At 42.3% G+C, this 22,453-nt stretch overlaps 1 pseudogene; it reads right to left on the bottom strand.

The window, feature by feature from the left end:
* Positions 1–1,113: 1,113 nt before the first annotated feature.
* Positions 1,114–3,240, bottom strand: LOC119864391 (annotated as a pseudogene).
* Positions 3,241–22,453: the final 19,213 nt, after the last annotated feature.

Raw genomic sequence — 22,453 nt, 5'->3', positions numbered from 1 at the left:
TCAGGCCTCTATTTTCTGAGCATTTAGAAGATAGTTAGTTTGGTTGTTTGAAAAAAACCTGGTCCAGAAAGGACTCAGACTCTTACGTTGACTATGTTAATTTGGGCAGTATTTAATATCTCTGTAATTTACCTTCCATGTCTATAAGAGAGATGACCCAAACCAATGTTTTCCGTTGTGTGTTTTGAAAGTGTATACAGTGAAACATTTATTTCCCAGGACACTTGATGGAAAAGGGTTCCGAAGTTGGAAAACTCTGGGAAATTCTCTCCCCTCAATGGATCTGAGGTCCCTCCTGGAGATTCCTGGAAGTACCCATTAGCTTAGGAAAGTCTCTAAAAAGTTCTCCCACAAAGAAACTTGTATCGATTTATTTAATCTAGTATTTCTCAAATGTATTTGACTATAGATCACTCTCCCACCCCAAACTGAAAAGTAAAAAAAAACATTTGTTGGTATCACCTGGAACAATTACTATTTGATATACTCCTTGGAGAATGCTGATCACTGTCCAGCATGATTTTGTAACATGAAGATATTCCTTTCGTGTTCTAGTTTTTCACAGCTTCAGCAAGTTTATTTCTCACTTAACATCTACTTCAACTTTTCTGTGAAGAGCAGTATGCAAATAATCATAGATCAGACTAGCTCTTTGTTGCAGATTCATTTTAAAAAGTGGGTTAGAAAAATAAATGTTTTACACTGATGATTGTTCTATACTTTTCATAAATTAATTACCTTCTGCTGGCTTTACAACATTATGGTGACAGAGAAAAGTGAGAGACACTATTATCCTTACTTGAGGTACAAAGCGTCAAATCAAAGACATGCCGATGTCCCCATAGAGCTTACCATCCAGTGAGGTAAAGAAACAAGTAAATAAGAATTATAATGGTGATCACTACCATTCAGTTCCAGAACACTACAATAAAGTGAATATTGCAGTAAAGTGAGTCAAATGAATTTCTTGGTTTCCCAGTATACATAAAATCTGTGGGTACACTATGCTATAGTCTATTAAATGTACAATAGTATTATCCAAAAAACCAGTGTATATATACCTTTGTTAAAAAATACTTCATTGCTAAAAAAAAAAAAGCTAACAACATCTGAGCTTTCAGTGAGTTGTAATCTTTTTGCTGGTGGAGAATCTTGACTGGATGTTTATGACTGCTGACTGATGAGGGTGGTGGATGCTGAAGGTTGGGGTGGCTGTGGCCATTTCTTAAAATAAGATAGCAGTGAACTTTTCTGCATGAATTGACTCCTGCTTTTGTGGACAATTTCTCTGTAACAGCATTTTATACACGGTAGAACTTCTTCCAAAATTGAAGCCAATTTTCTCAAACCCAACTGATGCTTTATCAAATAAGTTTCTGTAATATTCTCAATCCTTTGTTGTCATTTCAACAACTGTTACAGCATCTACTCCAGGAGTAGATTCCATCTCAAGAAACCACTTTCTTTGCTCATCCATAAGAACTCCTCATCCATTCAAGTTTTCTCATGAGATTGCAGCAATTTGTCACATCTTCAGGATCTACTTGTAATTCTAGTTCTTTTGCTGTTTTCATCACATCTGCAGTTACTTCTTCCACTGAAGTCTGGAACTCCTCAAAGTCATCCGAGAGGGTTGGAATCAACTTCTAAACTCCTATGAATGCCGATATATTGTCCTCTTCCCATGAATCACAAATATTCTTAATGGCATCTAGAATGGTGAATCATGTCCACAGGTTTTCAATTTTCTTTGCCCAGGTCCATCTGAGGAGTTGCTATCTATGGTAGTTATAGCCTTAGGAAATGCATTTCTTAAATAGTAGGACTTGAAAGTTCAAATGACACTTTGACCCGTGGGCTCCAGAATGGATGTTGTGTTAGCAGCCATGAAAACAATATTCATCTCATTGTCCTTCTCCATCAGAGCTGTCGGGTGACCAGGTATATTGTCAATGATTGGTAATATTTTGAAAGGAATCTTTTTTTTTTTCTGAGCAGATCTCAACACTGGGCTTAAAATATTCATAAACCATGTAGCAAACGGATGAGCTGTCATCCAGACTTTGTTGTTCCATTTATAGGACACAGAGTAGATTTAGCCTAATTCTTAAGCACCTTAGGATTTTCAGAACGGTAAATAAACATAGGCTTCAACTTGAAGTCACCAGCTGCATTCGCCCCATGAAGAGAATCAGCCTGTGCTTTGAAGCTTTGAAGCCAGCCATTGACTTCTCCTCTCTAGCTATGAAGTCCTAGATGGTATCTGCTTCCAATAGAAGGCTGCTTCATCTACATTAAAAATCTGCTGTTTAGCGTAGCCACCTTCATTAATGCTCTTGGCTACATCTTCTGAAGAACTTGCTGCAGCTTCTACATCAGTGCTTCCTACTTCACCTTGCATTTTGATATTATGGAGACTGCTTTTTTTTTTAGATTTTTAAATTTATTTGTTCATGAGAGACAGACAGAGAGAGAGGCAGAGACACAGGCAGAGGAAGAAGCAGGCTCCATGCAGGGAGCCCGATGTGGGACTCAATCCTGGGTCTCCAGGATCAGGCCCTGGGCTGAAGGCAGCGTTAAACCATTGAGCCACCAGGGATGCCCTGGAGACTGCTTCTTAAACATCATGAACCCACCTCTGCTAGCTTCCAACTCTTCTTCTGCAGCTTCTTCACCTCTCTCAGCCTTCAGAGAATTGAAGAGAGTGAAGGCCTTGTTCTGGATTAGGCTTTTTTTTTTTTTAATTATTTATTTATTCATGAGAGAGAGAGAGAGAGAGAGAGAGAGAGAGGCAGAGACACAGGCAGCAGGAGAAGCAGGCTCCATGCAGGGAGTCTGATGTGGGACTCGATCCTGGGACTCTAAGATCATGCCCTGGGCTGAAGGCAGGTGCTAAACTGCTGAGCCACCCAGGGATCCCCTGGATTAGGGCTTTGACTTAAGGAAATGTTGTGGCCAGTTTGCTCTTCTATCCAAACCACCAAAACTTTCTCCATATTGGCAAGAAGGCTGTTTTTGCGTTTTCATCATATATGTGTTCACTGGAGTAGCACCTTTAACTTCCTTCAAGAATTTTTCCTTTGCATTCACAACTTGGGCAACTGTTTGACAAAAGAGGTCTCACTTTTGGCCTATCTCAGCTTTTGACATGACTCCCTTACTAAGCTTAATCATTTCCAGCTTTTGATTTAAAATGAGAGACATGTGACTCCTCCTTTCACTTGAAGACTCAGAGGCCATTATAGGGTAACAAATTGGCCTAATTTCAATACTGTTGTGTTTCATGGAATAGAGAGTCCTAAGGAGAGGGAGATGGATGAGAGAACAGCTGGTTCGTGGAGTAGTCTGAGCACAACATTTATCACTCGAGTTCACTGTCATATGGGTGTGGTTCACAGCGCCCCAAAACAATTACAACAGTAACATCAAAAATCACTGATCACAGATCACCATAACAAATGTAATAAAGATGTTTGAAAGATTGTGAGAATTACCAAAATGTGACATAAGGACATGAACTGAACAAATGCTGTTGAAAAAATGGTACCAGTAGACTTGCTTGACACAGGATTGTTGCAAACTTTCAATTAATAATATCTGTGAAGCACAATAAGTGAATTGCAATAAAATGAGGTATGCCTGTATATTAACTCATTTAATACAACATCCGGATGAGGTAGGTACCCATCAACCCCATTTTTACCGACACAAAAAATGAAACACAGGTAAGTGGACCATTCAAGGTCACATAGCCAGTAAGCATCAGAACTAGGATTCAAATCATGACAATTCAGCTCAAAGCCTTAGTGTTGAATACTGTGCCATCTTGCCCCTTCCTGTGTGATAAATATCAGGATAGATGCGCAGATATTACACCTTACTCAGCCAGTGAGTAGGGTCAGAAAAAGTTCCTTGGAGGAGGTGGCATTTGAGCTGAGTCTTAAAGGTTGGAAAAGAATTAGCCAAGCAAAGACTATGAAAAGATCTTACTAGATAGAAGAACAGAATATATGTCTGGAGATGAGTCAGCATCTTTGGGCAATTATATTTAGCTTTGCAGGGTACAAGCATGGTGTATGGGGAAGTCACAGTGGGGCAGAGGAGACTGCTGAGTCTGGCAGGAGTCAGCATGTTCCAAGGTTCTGATATCTTCTTATGGAGACACTGATGAGGAGGGAAGGCATTGACAGCTTTTAACTAAGGATGCCACATACTCAGAGTTCATGTCAATTTGGGAGAGATTGACCTTATTGTCAAAAAATCCAATTTAGAAGCTACTGCAGTAAGTAATCCATATGGGAGGTGATGAAGTCTGAAATAAGGATGGATAGTGGCATTAAAAGCTAGAGATAGATAAGGCATACGTAGGAAGTGGAATCAAAGGGCATAGGAACCAACTGGGTGAGCAGAGAGGGGATGATCAGAGACCAGCAAGCCTAGGATAGAGTCTCTAGAGGATGGTTTCTCAAGGGTTCCTTGGTATCACTGATTGTTTGGACCAGATAATTCTTTATTGAGGGGAGGTACATGGCTGTCCCAGACATTTTAGGGTGTTTAGCATCATCCCTGGTCTTTACCTACTAGATTCCAGTACCACCCCTCCTCCAAGTTGTGACAACCAAAAATGTCTCAAGACATTCCCAAATGTTAAAGGGTCAGGGTTCAGGGAGGAGATAAAATCATCCCCAGTAATATTTCTCAACATGTGGCCTAAAGTCCAGCAACTGTGGCATCATCAGGGAACTTATTAGAGATGAGTGTGCTAGAGCTCCAAATTAGGTCTACTAAGTCAGAAACTCTCAGGTTTTTGTTTGAACAAGCTCTCCTTGGGAAGTTTGAGAACCAGTAGTATCAGAGAAGAGCAAGATAGATGAGGCTGAGGTCAGAGGTTAAATGCTATGGACAGGATTGGGTACATCAGCCCTGAAAAGGGTATATTCTAGATGGAGATTGGGTTAAGTCCTAGAAACCCAGTTACTCAGATCACTCTTTTCTAAAGCTTAGGTGTAAGGGGTGGTGGGAGAGCTAAAGAATCATGTAGGATCCAAGGAATAGGATCTATCTTTTGGATAAGGCTTAAATATGTATACAAGTTTAGGCAAATAGCAAGGTGTGACAGAGCTTAAAGGCTGAAACAAAAAGAAATAGAAGGTCTAGGAGAGAGTAGTTCAGAAGAAAAAGTGAAATTTTTGAGTAAACAATCCAAAATATAAAGAAAGTAATGACAGAGACCATGGTGTGGTTTAGAGCAAAGTCTCATGAGAGACATAAGGAAGAGTTCATTATTCAGATTCAAAGTTGGCCTTGGGAATTCACCTGGACCCCAGCAAGGTCTCACTGAAGATTCAGGCCTGCCCTACACACATGCAAAATACCTACTGATTCAGGTCAAGGACAAAGAACAGAGTCCTCAATTATCCAGACATACCAATTAAAAGGGGCTTCCTTTATTTAATGAATTTCATCACTCAAATTAAGAACAAATTCTTTTTGCACTTGATTGGTCCATTTATCTTATGCCTAGATTCTGTTTCAGCGGCCTAGAAACTCTAAGTTCATAAATCACTGTACGATCCTGGATTCTTGGTATGAGGAAACCTTCAGAAGGAAACTGGTCTCTGCGCTCTCTTTGGGCAGGGAAAGTATCTTTATACTCACCTTCACAGGTAATTCAACTGAGCATCCAACAGAGAAAGAGACTTGCTCAGAGGGACAGAGAGTCACCTCATTAATATGTTAAATGTTAAATGATGTGCTTTCTAGGGGAAGGAAGTCCAATTGATCCATGATTGGTCTCTGTACTTGCAGTACACATGACACAGTGGAGGTGGGGGATAATAGGATGTCTGTGGAGGAGAAAGTAAGAGGCAACATCTAACCAGCAGAATTTTCAACTAAGTTCTCAATAACAGACTTACCCCTTATTCTTTGGTCAGCCAATGCTGGGTATACCAAGGTGAGCAAGACCTGTTCTTCACTCTCGAGAAGCTCACCACCTAGTGGAAAAGCAAATGTGTGAGCCATCAGTGCAATACAATGTGATAGGTGCTGTGATCATTGCAAATACAAGTAATCTGAGAGTGCACAGTGAGGGGAAGAGAGAGGAGAGAGCCATTCCCAACAGAGAGGAGAGCATGCATGAAGTTCTAGAGGCAAGGAAGCATGGTGAGTGCAAGGAACAGCACCCAGTGCTCTTTGGTAAGGCATGGGATGCAGGGAGCAGGGGAGTGTTAGAAAGGGATGGTGTGAGGCTAGGTCACAACAAACCACAACAGAGATTCTCAAACTTCCTCAGTTCACTGCTCTTTTAGTATGTCAGTTACTTTTCCCCAATGCCTTGAGGCCCAAAGAAATACCATGTATTAAGTAGGTGGATCCAAGTAGCTTAATAGGTGTTTATGCCCCAGTTATTGCCATTTGAAAAAAAAATACACATAAATTAAAGGAAAACCCAATATTATTAGTCTATTCAAAAAAGATCACAATTCTTTATGAATAGGACTTATGTAGCTGTTGGACACTGTATAATTTTTCAAACCTTGGGATCAGATTGGGGATTGCCAATTTCATTTTCTGCTCCACACTAAATTTGGGGTGATATTTCCTTTTTATTATCATGCCCACCAAAAACCCAGCTCTGCAAAGACATGATGTTATTAAAAAGAATATAGTTGGGCCTAATGTTAAGCTGTGAACTATCCCAAGCTACCATCCTCAACATTGAGCCTTGCTGCATTTCCGTCAAAACAAGTAAGATATCCTGAGTTCCCCTGTGAATTCCCCCACAGTGCTCTGAAGCCCCTCAAAACCCCATAAGGGGGTCCTCAGGTCACAATACAGTTCATGGTTTCTAAAGAAGTTTAGCAAGAAATCACGAAACTCAAAACCTGGAGTTAGTAACTGGGAAGACTGAGCAATTGTTTACGTTGTTAGTGAAAGACATAAAATTCTTGAACATAGGCAGAGTCGATGGAGAAGTGAAACACTGGGAAGTAAAAATTATAGTAAAGGAGATATTATGTACTTGAGAGGTGATTTTTAATCCTTTACGAATAGTTTTGGGTTTTGTCATACAGTGATAACCCTTAGCCTCCGTATGAGGAGGAAGGCCTGTCAATGGTGGGGCTTACCCTGGTGAGGCTTACACTCTCCTTTTTTGTTGTTTGGGTGGTGGTGCACTGTGTGCATGTGGGCACGCATCTTTTCTGTTTCAGCCAGGCAGAAAAAAATTCTGAAGTAATTGCTGTGGACGCTAGGGCTCTTATGCTCCAATCCACAGCTTGGGGTAATTGTTAGTGGAATTCTAGGATTTCCAAAGGACTGTAGCAGCCACAAATGTCAAAGGAGACAGGAGAAATGAGAAAAAGAAAAAGTCAGCAGGCAGCAAAGACCTAACTTACCTGCCATAGAAAGACCCCCTCAGTGAAGGAGATAAAGGAGAGAATGACTGACCTTTATTCATGGGAGACAAGATAAAGTAAAAGGAGCTGGTGCCATGAAAAGCAAGGGGAATGAGAGCCTGCAGAGGGAAGAGCATTTTCCTGTCACTTGGACAGCAGTGACATTATTGAGTCTCTGCGCACGTTGCCTCTGACAGGAATTGTCTCTCTGGGCCGCCTGAGGAATGGGTAGGGACACTCCTACAAGGAACAGGCAGTTGGCTGCATGGAGTGATTAGAAGTCACATAAACCTCCCGGCCGTGGACCAAAAATAACCTCCCAACAGGCCTGTCACCAAGACTGAAGTGCTCACCATTGTCATGGTGCTTCTGAATTGGGGCACTGCGTCTCCAGGGTTCCTCTGTTAAAATAGAAAGGTGTTATTTTGGAAGGATAAAGCAGTACCCCACCCTGCGTTTGTCCACATCGTTAGCCAATATAATCGAATGGATTCTCTAAAAAGTAGTTTACTGTCTCTAAGGTCATCTCTTCCTACATATTAGATCGCCCCAACACTTAGTGCCTTAAGCCTCTAGATATGTATTGTCTCACAGTTTCTGTGGGGCAGGAATTTGGGAGCAGCTCAGCTGGCAGTTCTAGCTCAGAGCCTCTCATGAGGATGTGGTGAGGAAGCTCATGGGGCCTTCTGGTCTGCATGTGACGCCTTGAGTGCTTCCAAGATGGCTCACTCTTGTGGTTCTTGGCAGGAAACCTCGGTTCCTTCCCATGTGTGCCTCTCTGGGGGGGCTGTCTGAATACCCTCACAACATGGCCGTGGGCTTCACTCGAGAGTGAGTGATCCCAGAGAATGAGGGAGCTACGATGCCTTCAGCGTCCCAATCCTGGAAGTTATACTCTCACTGCTGGCATACGTCATTCGGTGGGATGAAGTCACTAGGTTCAGCCCATACTCAAGGGGAAGGTAGTTGAACTCCATCTGTTGAATGGAGGAGTATCAAGGATTTGTAGACATCCTTAAAACTCACCACACCTAATCACCCAATAGCCTCAGAAAGATGAGGCAGGTCAGGAATTTTTTTCTCAATAGCTTTATTGTGGTATATTTGACATGCCGTACAACAGACCGATCCAGTGGTGTTTAGTACAATCACAGTGCTGGACAGCCTTCACCACCATCTAATTCCAGAACACTTTCATCATCTCAATACGGAACCCCATACCCATTAGTGGTCACCCTCCATTCCCCTACTCACCCAGCCTTGGGCAACCACTAATTTCTTTATAGGTTAGGTAAGTCTTGATTGAGAAAGAAAAGACCAGAATAGATTTCTCTCCTGGCCTTCCACTTGCTAAGGCTGGTCAGCGGAGGCGTGCAGAGGCAAGACTCTGCATGGGAGCGGCAACAGAGATCGTGCCAGGTCTACCTGCACGCTGCAAGCAGCACTCAGAGGTTCACGGAACTTCTCACCACCAGTAGCCAGAATGCAAACACCCAGTAGGAAACTGGCTCTGCCTGGTGGTCTAGTGGGGTCCCTGAGCGGCAGACCAGCAATCTGACAATTCCAGTGCCTTGATGGGGGGATCCGTGAGCCTGAATGGAGTGCTACAGGTAGGGAGATGTATCCAGAAGCAGATCCTCTCTGTTGGGATCCCGGCTCTATTACTGACTAGCTTGTGTCTTTAGTCAAATTTCATTACTTCAATCAACCTTCCTTGCAGAATGGTACAGATTCTCATGTTGGTTTCTCCCCTTCCTGCCATTTCCTAAGACCCACCTTAGAAGTACCATCCTTGCAGTTTTATTATAAGAATTAGACATTCATGGACTATACTTAGCCTGAGAACTTTGTATATAGCATGTGGCCAATAGAGGATGGTTATTACTACTGCTATTTATAAGGTTGCTAGGGAATAACTTGGATTTAGGCTGGAAGCCTCTCAGTAACCTCGGGGGCATTTTGGGATAGGAGTCCAAACGGGCTCTTTTTGGATTAGCCACAAAGGCCTCTCTCGTCTCCCCTGGGGCTGCTCCAGTCTTTCTTTTAAATGGAGGGTGACTCTGAGAAGCTGTTTTCTCTCACTGCACTTTCAAAGTACAGCAGGAGCTCAGAAATACTGCTACATACATGTATACATTTATATAAAAGTTGGCTTCTCCCCCTTTAAATGCACACTATTTAACAAGCACAAACATACACAAATGCACTGCTTCTCAGTGTTAGCAGGAAAAGCAATCTACAGTCCAAACAAACAAGCAGCTTGGTGCAGCTGTAGAGGCAGCATGGGAGGAAGATGCATAGCTAGACAGGCTCTCTCCCTGGTCTCCTGTTCCAGATCTGTGCACGGTCAAGAGTAAGGTTACACCGGCACACAGCCTCTGTTGCCCCACTTGGTGCCATCAGCCCCAGATACACCTCATGGCAGAGAAATTAGCAGAAAGAGAAGCTTCAGTTTGAGAAAAGAGAGAACACCCTGTCCCTCTGTGAACCCTCCTTACCCAGGCTGGCATTCTCCTGGCACTGAGTGGGCACAGAGAATTTACTCACAGACTCGACATCCTTCCTCCCTTGTATGGTTGGAGGACCAGCTGTAGGCAGCTCTGGAGGAGGCCAGTTTTCTTACCTTCCCATGAAAAAGCCTAAAATGTCCCCATCCAACCACTGAGTATCATGTCCCCGTGTCCCCATTTCTTTCATAGCATCACACCTCAAGATTTTTTATCTGTTTATTTCTTCAATCTCTCCATATCAAGAGAGCATAATCTCCTTTGGCATGGGGGAATTTGCCATCTTTCTATCCAGCATCCCAGTTTCTGGAACCCTGTGTGTTGTACAGCAGGCATTTGGCAAATGCTGCTGAGAGAATGAATAGAGACATTTAGCACTCTCTCATTTGATTCTTCAAAAACCTGAGAGAACTACTTTTATTGGCGTTATTATATAGATGGGGAAACGGAGCGTCCTGATTCATGAATGACTTGTCTGAAGCCACACTGCTAGTAAGAGAGGGAGCCAGAGTCTGAATCAGCTTCTGACTCCAGATCCTTTTCAAATCCTGCTACTATCCTGCATACCCCGTGATGATGTCCATGCTTCCAGAAAGTCATCCCCTCCCCAGCTGTTGGAGATTGATGGACTACTTGCACCATACAGGATGTTTCATCTTCCTGATTACGTCTCATAAGAAAGCCACCAAAGAAAAAGAAAAGGTGTCCTGGTTGTCATAAGCTTAGATGCATGATCCTTGCCATGTATTTAAAAAAAAACAAAAAACAAACCTGCCATTAAGAATTCACTGGAACTGATATGGAGTGGTCTCCAAAATATAAGTGAAAAGAGTAAGAAGAACATTGTGCATGGAAAGCTGTTGTTTGGGTAAAAAGGGAGGGAGGACCATTCAATGGCACAGCTATACTCTTTGGTATTTACCCAAATGAGATGGAAATTGATGTCCACACGAGAACCTGGATATAGATGTTTGGTTTTTCTTTTTTTTTTAAGGTTTTTAAAATTTTTTTGAAAGATTTTATTTATTTATTCATGAGAGACACAGAAAGAGAAAGAGTGAGTCAGAGACACAGGCAGAGGGAGAAGCAGGCTCCATGCAGAGAGCCCGATGTGGGACTCGATCCCGGGACTCCAGGACCATGCCCTGGGCTGAAGGCACGCACCCAACCGCTGAGCCACCCAGGGATCCCAAGGTTTTTTAATTTATTTACTCATGAGAGAGAGAAAGAGGCAGAGACACAGGCAGAGGGAGAAGCAGGCTCCCTGCAGGAGCCCGATGTGGGACTCGATCCCGGGTCTCCAGGATCACACCCTGGACTGAAAGCAGTGCCAAACCACTGAGCCACCCGGGCTGCCCCTGGACATAGATGTGTATAGCAGTTTTATTCATAATTACCAAAGCTTTGAAGCAACCACGATGTCCTTCAATAGGTGAATGGATAAATAGACTGTGGCCCATCCAGACAATGGCATACTCAGTGCTAAAAAGAAATGGGCTATCAAGCCATGAAAAAGACATGGAAGAGCTTAAAATGCATATGACCAAGTGAAAGACACCAATCCAAAAAGGCTACATACTGTAGGATTCCAACTATATGATGTTCTGGAAAAGGCCCAACTATGGAGACAGTAAAAAAAAAAAAATCCGTGGTTCCCAGGGGGTCAGTGGAGAATAGGGGGAGCACAGGGGATTTTTTTTAGATTCAGTGAAATGATTCTGTTTGATACTATAAAGATGGATACATGACAGCCACTTGTCAAAACCCACAGAATGTACCACACCAAGAGGGAACCCTAATCTAAACTATGGCTTTGAGTGATAATGTTGTCAATGTAGGTTTATCAATTATAATGAATGTACTACCCTGGCAGGGGGCACTGGTAACAGGGGAGGCTCTGCACGTGTGGGGGCAGGGGGAAAATGGGAAATTTCTGTACCTACCTACCTACCTACCTCGCAGTTTTACTCTGGACCTAAAAATACTCTAAGTTTCTACTTACAAAATAAGTCACAGAGATGAAAAGGGCAGCATAGGGAATATTGTAATAATGTTCTATGGTGACGGTGACTACACTTATTGTGGTGAACATGGAGTAATGTATAGGATTGTTGAATCACTATATTGTACACCTGAAACTAACATAATGTTGTTTGTTAAGTACATTTCAACTTTAAAAAAAAATCCATTAAAATTTTTTAAAAATAAGATTTAAAAGGGGGGAATATTTATATATATTCACTTATGTATGCATTTAATTTTTCTGGTAGGATATGTAAGAAATTAATTACATTAATTAATTATTAGTTGTTTTCAGTGAAATAATTAGGTACCTGGACCTTTTCACTGCATACCCTTTTGTTCCTTTTAAATTTTATAGCATGTGACTATATACTCAAAAATAAAATATCACACCTATAGACACCATGATCACACCCAGAATCTGCTTTAGCTAAAGTCTCATGATACAGCTGAGTTCTGAATACTCAGTGTGACCTCCCCTTGCTTTTCCAACAACAACAACAACAACAACAAAAATGGCAAGGCAACAGGATATGGGGACTAGGGGCAGATCCCATGTCAGCTCTCCCCAGCAGGTACACTCAGACAAGATGCCTGTCCCTGCAGGTTGTGTGACTCCTGGCACTGCAAGGGCATGTCCCTCTGGGAGACTCACAGACTATGTGCTCTGACTTCCCTGTTGCTCTCCAGGCCTCTGGTCCCCTTAATTGGGAATGAAGACCCCTTATCCTGCCATCTTCCCGAGGCAGTCTCCTTTTTGGAAAAAAAGGTGGGAGATTGGATGAGGGGGTTGTGGCGTGGGTTAGTGACACACAGGCAGGTGGACGCTGGATGGAGGTGGTGCGGTAGGTTAGTGGGTGTGGACAGGTGGAGGTGGTGAGGGTTGGTCATGCGGGCAGGTGGAGGCATGCTCACAAGTGGATGGGTGAGTAGGAGGGTATGAACTAGAGATGTAGAGCTGTAAGTAGAGATGGGGCGGGGGCAGGTGCTGGGGGAGCAGTTACTTTCTCTGAGCACATTCTCTAAAAGCAAAGCTCTTTCAGTATTTTTTTTTCCCACCAGGTAATTTGTCAATATGCTAGTTGTTAGTATTATGTTGGAAAAAAATCATGCCAAGAGCACAGGACACCAAAGTTGGCAAAGGGGGTTGCTGATCTTCTTTTTTTATTTTTAAGATTTTATTTATTAATTCATGAGAGAGAAAGAGAGGCAGACACACAGGCAGAGGGAGAAGCAGGCTCCATGCAGGGAGCTTGATGTGGGACTCGATCCCGGGTCTCCAGGATCACATCCCGGGCTGAGGGCGGCGCTAAACCACTGAGCCACCAGGGCTGCCCTGCTGCTCTTATTTTTAACCTGTTCACTCTCTCATCAGCTATGAAGTCCGTGTCCTCATTGTCCCTACCCCTAAGGTTGGAACCTGTCCACTCCTCTGCTTGGCCCCCATCCCAGGATTTTTCCCTTTGTGGCCAAGTGTGAGAATGACCACACCCAGCTCACCATCCCCTCTCCCCCTCCTAGTCTCTCCTTCTCTAGATGACTACCCAGCTCACCATCCCTTCTCCCCCTCCTAGTCTCTCCTTCTCTAGATGACTAGCAGCCCTTGCATGCTGTCCTGGGTTAGAAAGCTTGCACAAGACTGAGAACTGATGGCAGATGATTTCCTGTTTATGGCAACGCCTCTTCCCAGGAGGGGAGAGCATTCTAGTGGCCTCACTGCCACTTGAGGACTCCAGACATCCCCCAGAGAGTCCTTAACCACCCAATGCCATAGCCACTCGAGGATCCACAAAGCTCGGTGCCCTCTCTCAGGCACTGGTAGGGCAGAGGCTTAGAATCAAAGGGAAAATCTGTGCCATTGTCTGAGCAAGTCTTAGTTCAGATAAGGGAGGCACGCATCATACTAAAAACCCCAAACATAATAACAGAGCACACTAGCAGCAGAAGCACAAGTGTGCGACTAATTACAGATAGGGAAGCAGATGGCCCTAATCCTCTTGGAATATGCGAGGAAAACCTCTGCAGAACAAGGTTAAGTAACCTCTGGCAGATGGCAGAAAGGCAGGCTTCAGCTCCTGTCTCATCTGTCCTCCCCACTCTTTGAAGGCTCGAGAAGTTCTCCATCATTAACGTGTCAGCGCAACAGCTTCAAACAAAGGGAAAGGCCCCCGCCTTTTTGGCAACTTGAAATACTGAGAGGATGAGAGAGGTTGACGGGAGGAAATGCTTTCCTGTATTTCTTCTGCCCTTCTGATTTAGAAGCATCCCACCCTTGGGCTGCTTTGGGTTGTATCTGTCCCACTAACCATGCTTGGGAAATGTCTGTCCAGCACTTCTTCACATTGATTAGGGTGTTGGTAGAACCATGGTCCCCTAAATACATCCCTTTCCTAATCCCAGGAAACTGTGAAGATGGCAAGGGGGATTAAAGGAACAGATGGACCTCAGCTTGTCAATCAGCTGACCTGAAGAAAAGGAGATTATCCTGGATCGTCCAGGGGACATCACAGGGTCCTTAATGTGAAAGAGGGATCCAGAAGAGTCAGCATCAGGGTGATGCAGAGTGAGAAGGACTCAACCCGCCATTGCTGGCCCAGAGGATGGAGGAAGGAGCCACCAGCCAAGGGCTGCTGGTGCCTCTAGAAGTTGGAAAAGACAAGGAGGATTCTCTCCTAGAACCTCCAGAAAAGAATCCAACCTTTGATATTAGATCAGTTTGATCCATTTAAGGCTTCTGATCTCCAGAACTGGAAAATAATCCATTTGACCCTTTCAACCACCAAGTGTGTGGTAAGTTGTTACAGCTGTAGCAGAAAATGAACAGAATCGGAAAATTGAATTCTCCTTGACTCAGGTCAAGGCTAGTCCTGCTTCCAAAGTCTTCCTGGTGGCGGTCAGCATCATCAATGTCATCCATAAAAGACGGTGTATCCCACCCATTGGTCTTAGCTGGGGCAGCAGGAAAGGGTCTAGAAGACCTAGAAGGAGTCTCTGACCTTTTGCTCCCAATGTCTTGAGGGGAGATGAAATAAAATGGTGCCCAGTATTGATAAAAGGAAATGACAGGAGCATTTTCTTAGAGGTCCAGGCATTAAGAGTGGGAGTCAGTTATGGACAGAAAGAAGGGCATGAACTCAGGTGGCAGAAGCAGAGTGTGCTTTGGCCTAAAGTTTGACAAGAATCTAGGGAGGTGGAGCCTGGGGGAAGATGTCCCAGCATGAGGCGTCCCAAGGACCTGAGTGTTCCGGAGGGGGAGCAGCATTTCCACTGTGAGAAAGAACAATCTTGGCCTGAGGGATTCATTAGCACACAATACGGAGTTTCACTTAAAGCTCAGAATTTTCTGGGAATTATAAAACTAAATCTTGTGGATTCATCAAAAAGGAGTAATGACCACTGAATGGTGTGACAGCTATAACTTTTAAAAATTCAGCAGAAACTCATTACTAATTCATTCCTAGAATCAGCTTTTTAGAATCCCCATCTTCAATGCTCATGAGGAATAGAATTGGGTTTACAAGCTGTTTATCTTTCCAAAGTAAAGGCAACACATCATGTGTCTAAGCCTCCTCTTTTCCTCAACCTTCCCCTGCTGACTCCATCTTCTTTCCTCCGGAAAATAGTGGAGACTGCAGAGGAGAGGAAGGGCCAGCATTGGATGGAAACCAGAAAAGCATTTCTCTCACGCATCCTGCTCAGTGGAGGGGATCCCTGCTTAATACTACAGGAAGTATCACCCCTAAAGTGGGTGGAACATGTTGGGGGCTGAGGGAATGGGGCACATGCGACAGCTGCAGCAATTCTATGGGACATACTTTGGGTTTCCTTTAGCTAGAACCCAATCCTTAGGTTTGGAACTTCTAGAAGTGGAGCTCATATCTGTTTCCATTTTTTCATCCCTCCCCAAACTTCTATCCCAAGTGCCAAGGACAGTGCTGGGTACAGAAGGACATTTCATTAAACCCTTGCTGAATTTCAGGGAATTGAAGGGGCAGCCAGGATCCTTTCTCCCTCCCACCAACTATGACTGAAGATCGCTCCTGCAGCAGACTCCAAACTTCTCTCCATATCAAGTCACAGGAGTTTAAATGAGATGGTGCAGCATTAATGTAAATTGGAAAAGATGTCATTAAGTGAATACTTCCAGTAGGAACACCATGGGGTGGCTAATGGACTTTGGAATATAATCTAACTTCTTAGTAAAGCGAACTTCTGATTACTGAACTTGTCTCGTATCCCAACCATACTTCTTCAGTTTCTTTCCTTCCTTCTTGCATGCCCGCTGAATGATTCAGTCCTCTGAGCATACCAGATTCTTTTTGGTTGTTCCTCTGCCTGGGAGGCCCTCCTTGAATCTCCTTCCTCATCTACCTGCCAAGCTCCCATTCATTTTCTAAGACTATTTACACATGATGTCTACCAGGAGACGCTTCCTGATGCTTCAGGTGCCTCTTCCCATACATTTCCATCCTAGTGACCTAGCTACCTGTTTCAAGGATAGTTAGTACTCTTCACCTTCAGGGACTGTGTCATTTATCTCTGCATCATCACACACAGTAGCAAAATGCCTCACACATCATAAATTCTCAATATATATCTATTGAATGACCCTATGGGAGCTCCTACTAATGACTAAACACATTTTACTATGGACATCACATTATGCTAAACTTCATGCATATATTAACTCATTTAGTCACTCCAACAGTCATATAAAGTTATTTACTCTCCCATTCTACAGATTCAGCAACTGGGCCTATAAAAAATGAATAATCTCCTGGAGTTTTCCTAGTCAATCAATGGAAAGGCCAACATTCAAATCCAGAGTATCAGATTCTGTGGGCTTACTAAGATTCCTCAAGGGGTGATATGCTAGTGCTTTAGCATAAAATAGAAAAGATCAAGCACCCAAAAACAAATAATCCAATTTAAAAATGCTCAGAAGACATGAACAGGGATTTCTTCAAAGAAGACTTTCAGATGGCCATAGACACATGAAAAAAGGCTTAACATCATTCATCAACCAGGGAAATGTAAATCAAAACTACAGTGGGATATCAGCTCACACCCATCAGAATAGTTAAAATCAACAACACAACAAACAAGTTTTGGCAAGGATGTGGAGAAAAAGGAACCCTCTTGCACTGTTGGTGGGAATCCAAATTGGTACAGCCTCTCTGGAAAACAGTATAGAGGTTCCTTAAAAAGTTAAAAATAGAACTACCCTATGATCCAGCAAACATACTATTGGATATTTACCCAAATACAGAAACACTAATTCAAAGGGATACATGTGCCCCTATGTTTGTTTATAGCAGCATTATTTACAATAGTCAAGATATGGAAGCAGAGTATCAATTGATGAATGGATTAAGAAGACATAGTGTATGTGGTGTGTGTGTGTGTGTGTGTGTGTGTAAAATTCAGCCATAAAAAATGAAATCTTGCCATTTGCAACAATATGGATGATCTAGAAGATATAATGCTAAGTGAAATAGGTCAGTCAGATGGGACACCTGGGTGGCTCAGTGGTTGAGCGTCTGCCTTCAGTTTAGGATGTGATCCCGGGGTCCTGGGATCGAGTCCCACATCGGGCTCCCTGCAGGGAGTCTGCTTCTCCCTCTGCTTGTGTCTCTGCCTCTCTCTGTCTCTCATAAATAAATAAATAAATAAAATCTTTTAAAAAAAAAGTCAGTCAGAGAAAGACAAATACCCTGTGATTTCACTTATATGTGGAATTTAAGAAACAAAACAAATGAACAGAGGAGAAAAAATATATAGAAAGAGAAATCAAGAAACAAACTATTAACTATAGAGAGCAAACATGGTTAACAGAGGTGGGTAGGGAGAGTGGTGAAGTAGGTGAGGGGGATTAAGGAGGGCACTTGCTTGATGAGCACTGGTGGATTAAAATAAAAACTTTAAAAAACTAGAAAAGATTAGAGCAATAGATGGCATTATTTTTCCCATTTGTTCTTCAATTCACACCCTTTAACATGTGAGTACATAGTTCCTATCATGGGAAGTGGAGTTTATTTATTTTTTTACTCCATGATATTGAGTTTAGCCATGTGATTTGCTTTGGTCAAAGGAATATTTGGGGATGGAAAGTAAGCATAGACTTTATTTTATTTTTTAATTTAAAATAAATATTCAAACTAAAATACCAACTCTCCCTCCCTCACAAAACCAGAAAAACAAAACAAAACAAACAGATGAAACCCAGTTCACCCATAGAGTGAGCACAGACTTTAAATCTATTGATAGGCATGGGCTCATTATCGTGCTTCCACTTTCCTCCATCAGGAGATCATTGGAAACCACCCATTTGAAGAGAATTAGAGACAAATGGAGTAGCCCTATCCCAACCCACAGCTTGATCCCAACTTAGTTAAGGTCAATCTAACAACCCACAATGCCTGAACAAGATATAAATACTTCTTTTATGTCACTGAGTTTTGGGATTGTTTATTAGGCAACATATTTTGGGGAACAGCTGATGGATACAGTTAAGAATGTAACTTTATAGACGTAAAACAGAATAATATAATATTTCCTTTCAATGAGAACTGAAAAAGAGCCTCTCTATATTTTAGATACACAGAAGTAAGAATTTGTTGATGATAACTGTGTTGTCCTAGATTGGCTAATTGGGGAACACTGGAAGATTTTTTTTCCAGGATAGCTTAATGAAGAGTCATTTTTCTGGAATAATGCAGACTCAGGCATGGTAAGAGAATAAACTACAGGTCTTTTTAAAATCCCTTAAAACCTACAGTTTTTGTTGGCCTGTAATGATTTAGAAAAGAGATTTAAAAGTTTTTAGAGACACAAATACATAACCTTTAAAAAAAAAAAAAAACCTTTAAACTGGCAACCTTTTGATTAAGGGGCGAAAATATACTATTTACTTTCTGGCAAGGTTGATAACTGTACCCCTCCACGGTTAAGGTAGGAGTATAAGTTAGAGGCCAGTGGAAAGAAAGGATTTGGATTCAGGAAAAATATGCATACACAGAATGTGAAAGTGTTTAGTGTATTCACCTCGCTCACACACACTTCCATTAAATTCTGTGCTTTCTATGGGTGCCTGGGTGGCTCATTGGGTTGAGCCTCTGCTTTCGGCTCAGGTCATGATTCCAGAGTCCTGAGATCAAGCCCCACATTGGGCTCCCTGCTCTGCGGGGAGCCTGCTTCTCCCTCTCCCTCTGCCTGCTGCTTTGCCTGCTTGTGCACACATTCTCTCTGTCAAATAAATAAAATAAAATAAAAATTCTGTGCTTTCTAGCAAGCTTCTACTGAATCCTTCATTTGCAAAGCCCATCTCTGGGCTTTCTGGGGAAGGACGTCAAGCTCAGAGCAGTGAGGTTCATGACAGGTTCTCCTTCTTGGAGCTCAGCCTTGGCCCTTCTCCGGAGCTGTGTCAGCCTTCTTCTCAGACACCAGGAGGGAGATTGAATGTTTGCGGTCAACCATGGCAGGCTACTGAAGCATCCATTGTATAACTGCCTCTGCACCAGTGATTCTTATGATAATAAATTTCATTTTGATGAACTCATTGGGGGTGGAGATGAAGATCTTCAACAGTTCAGGAACCTTTCTTTCTCTTCTGCAATTTTTTTCTTTAATTAATTAGACAAGCTTCCCCTTCCTCCAAGCCCCCAAGTGCAACCGGTGAAAGAATTAAAGAGAATTGTTAAGATTTATAGCACCACAGTCTGACCTACTTTGGAGCAAGCACATTCTGGGGAGGAAAAGAGCCCAGATTTTAACTGTTTTCTTTGTGTCTAAATCCTTCTCTCTTCTAGTTAGAGAGGGCCAAAGACAAACATTGTTTCATTGGGATCTAGAGAATTTCATTTTCTGTGGTTGATGGTTGACTAAGAAGCTTGATTCTCATGTGGGTGAAGGCCATTACATAAAGGAAGAGCCTTTGTAGTGGGGTCAGGAGAGCAGTTTTAATTTCAGCTTCATTAAAATCTCCAAACTCAGGGCAAAAATCTTAGCACTTGCTAAAGCAGACCAAATTGAAATGATAAATGTTTAACAATCTCTGACAATCTTAAAAACAGAAAAGAGGGTGGGTGAAATAGGTGATGGGGATTAAGGAGTACACTTGTCATGATGAGCACCAGGTGATGTATGGAAGTGTTGAATCACTGTATTGTACACCCGAGGCTAATAAAACACTGTATGTTAATTACACTGGGATTAAAACAAAATAAAATGAAAAACCAGAAAGGTGAGTGGGGGTAGAATTTCAGATGAATCAATGTTACTTGATAGTGTTGAAGTCTTCTAGAGCATCTGTTCTCTTAAAAAATAGCTATGCTGAAAAAATTCAGAGATCGTAGTGGAACAAAAAATTTCAGATCCAGGTAATTAGTCAAATGTTTCAGAAGAACTTGAACATTCATGACTTTTTAAGTTTAATGGTCAAAAGAAAAACAAAGAGTCAGACTCAACCCTTTCCAAGCAATAAATAGTGACTCATGACCCTATATCTCCTAGAGACCTCAGAGCTCCTCCAGGAGAGGAGTTTAGGAATTGATCATGGGTGGGGTGGGGGACATAGTTTTTTCTGGAGCTTTTTTCCCTGTTCCACTTTTTAGCAGAGTTTTTCTTACATATATTTCCAGTTGCCACATTGTTCTGGGTCCAGCTCATCCATTCCATTGTTGCTCTGTTCCCTCTCTACCCTCTTTAGGATGGCACAACACACATTTAGTGACTGTATGAATGTTACTAGAATCTACACATATTTGTGGAGTCACTACTATCTCAAGCTGCACTGCTGAGTGGAAAGTACTGGAAGCATCAGGACACCGGTGCAAAAACATTCATTGCTGCCCTATTATAATGATGAAAATATCCTAAACGTTCATAACCTGACAATAAGTAAATATAACTGAGACATCCATAATATAGAATACTACAGGTGTTAAGATGCAAGCAAATTTTTACAAAAATGCTGAAAAAAAAGAAAGTTGCAAAAGAGTCCCAAAGTATGACAGTGAGTATATAAAAAGTAAAGCATGCAGAAAATCTACTATCTAACATGTAGTATGTAGTAAAGATGCTGAAATCTTCAAAGGCATGAAGAACGATACTCAGGATGGTGACCAGTGGTCACCACTTAGGGGTCAGGTGGGGAGGAAGAGCAGGACAGGAGAAAAGGAACAGGGGAGGTTTATTTTATATATTTATTTCTGAAATTGAGTGGTGGCCACAACTTACTCGCCTTATTTTGCTATACTTTTTTGTATGCCTGAAAAAGCTTTCATTATAATAAAAAAAAAAATGAGAGAGTGCTATAGACTGGATGTGACCCCAGATCTATGCTACATATGTTAGAACCTAACCCCCAATGGGATGGTGTTAGGAGGTGGTGCCTTTGGGCGGTGGTTAGGTTATAAGGGTGGAGCCCTCATGAATGAGATTAATGCCCATGAAAGATGCCCCACGGACATCCCTGCCCTCTTCCACCATGTGAGGACACACAGGGAGACAGCCATCTATGAACCGGGAAGTGGGCCTTCACCAGACACCAAATCTCCTGGCGTCTTGATCTTAGACTTAACAGCTTCCAGAACTGTGAGATATAACTACCTATTATTTATATGCCACCTGGCCTGTGGCAGTTTTGTTATAGCAGCTGGAATAGATTGAGGCAGAAAGTCAGCATCAAGGGCAAAGCCTGAGCTCTCAGTGTTGCCCCCGCATGCACTCACCCTTGGCTCTGTTGGTCTCATTTTCTGGCTCACCAGATGAAGAGTTTTTCTCAACAATCCCTTAGGATCTTGGGTAACAGCCTGCAGCAAGGAGGCCTTGGGAGGATGCTGCCGGTCAGCATCCTCCCAAGGCCATGTCTGGACAACAGGATGAAGAAAAAAGTGAGAAACGAAGTGATATAGTACAATCTCAAATTCCTGGTAGGCCTGGATATTTTTTAAAAATTGGGCTGAAGCCACCCCAGTGGCATGGGACTTTTCTGTTCTCAAATTCTTCTAGAGAAAGAAGATTCTACAATTTCTCTTGGTAGCCCATTCTTGTACCTGACGTTCATTACTAAGGAGTGCTGAACATGAGGAAATTCCCCTACAATCATCCCCTTTCCCTTTACCCTTTAGTGTTTTTATGTTAGTAAACGTAGAGACTTAGGTAAAAATCACATGACATTTATAAATGTCACTAAAATAATATTTTTTGAGAAGACTTAACGGCTTGATAAAATGCCTGTGATAACATAACATTAAACGACAAAGGAAGATATATTACTATATATAGTACGATCCCAATTCTGCTAAGAAAATTATATACACACGCAGGTACACCTAAGACTGGAAGGAAATGCATCTAGGCAGTGGAATTATGGGTAATTTAAAATGTCTTCATGCTCAGATGGGTTTTTCAATTTTTCTGCACTGAGCATATATTACTATTAAAAGCAGCCCGCCTATGTGTGTGCATTGCTATTTATTTTAAAATGTGGTTTGTTTTGGACTGGAAGTGAGTTTCCAGCAC

The sequence above is a fragment of the Canis lupus genome, chromosome 19 (genome assembly GCF_011100685.1).
Source record: "Canis lupus familiaris isolate Mischka breed German Shepherd chromosome 19, alternate assembly UU_Cfam_GSD_1.0, whole genome shotgun sequence".
NCBI lineage: Eukaryota > Metazoa > Chordata > Mammalia > Carnivora > Canidae > Canis > Canis lupus.
The sequence above is the reverse complement of the archived record's forward strand: the minus strand, read 5'-3'. Positions and strand labels throughout refer to the sequence as shown.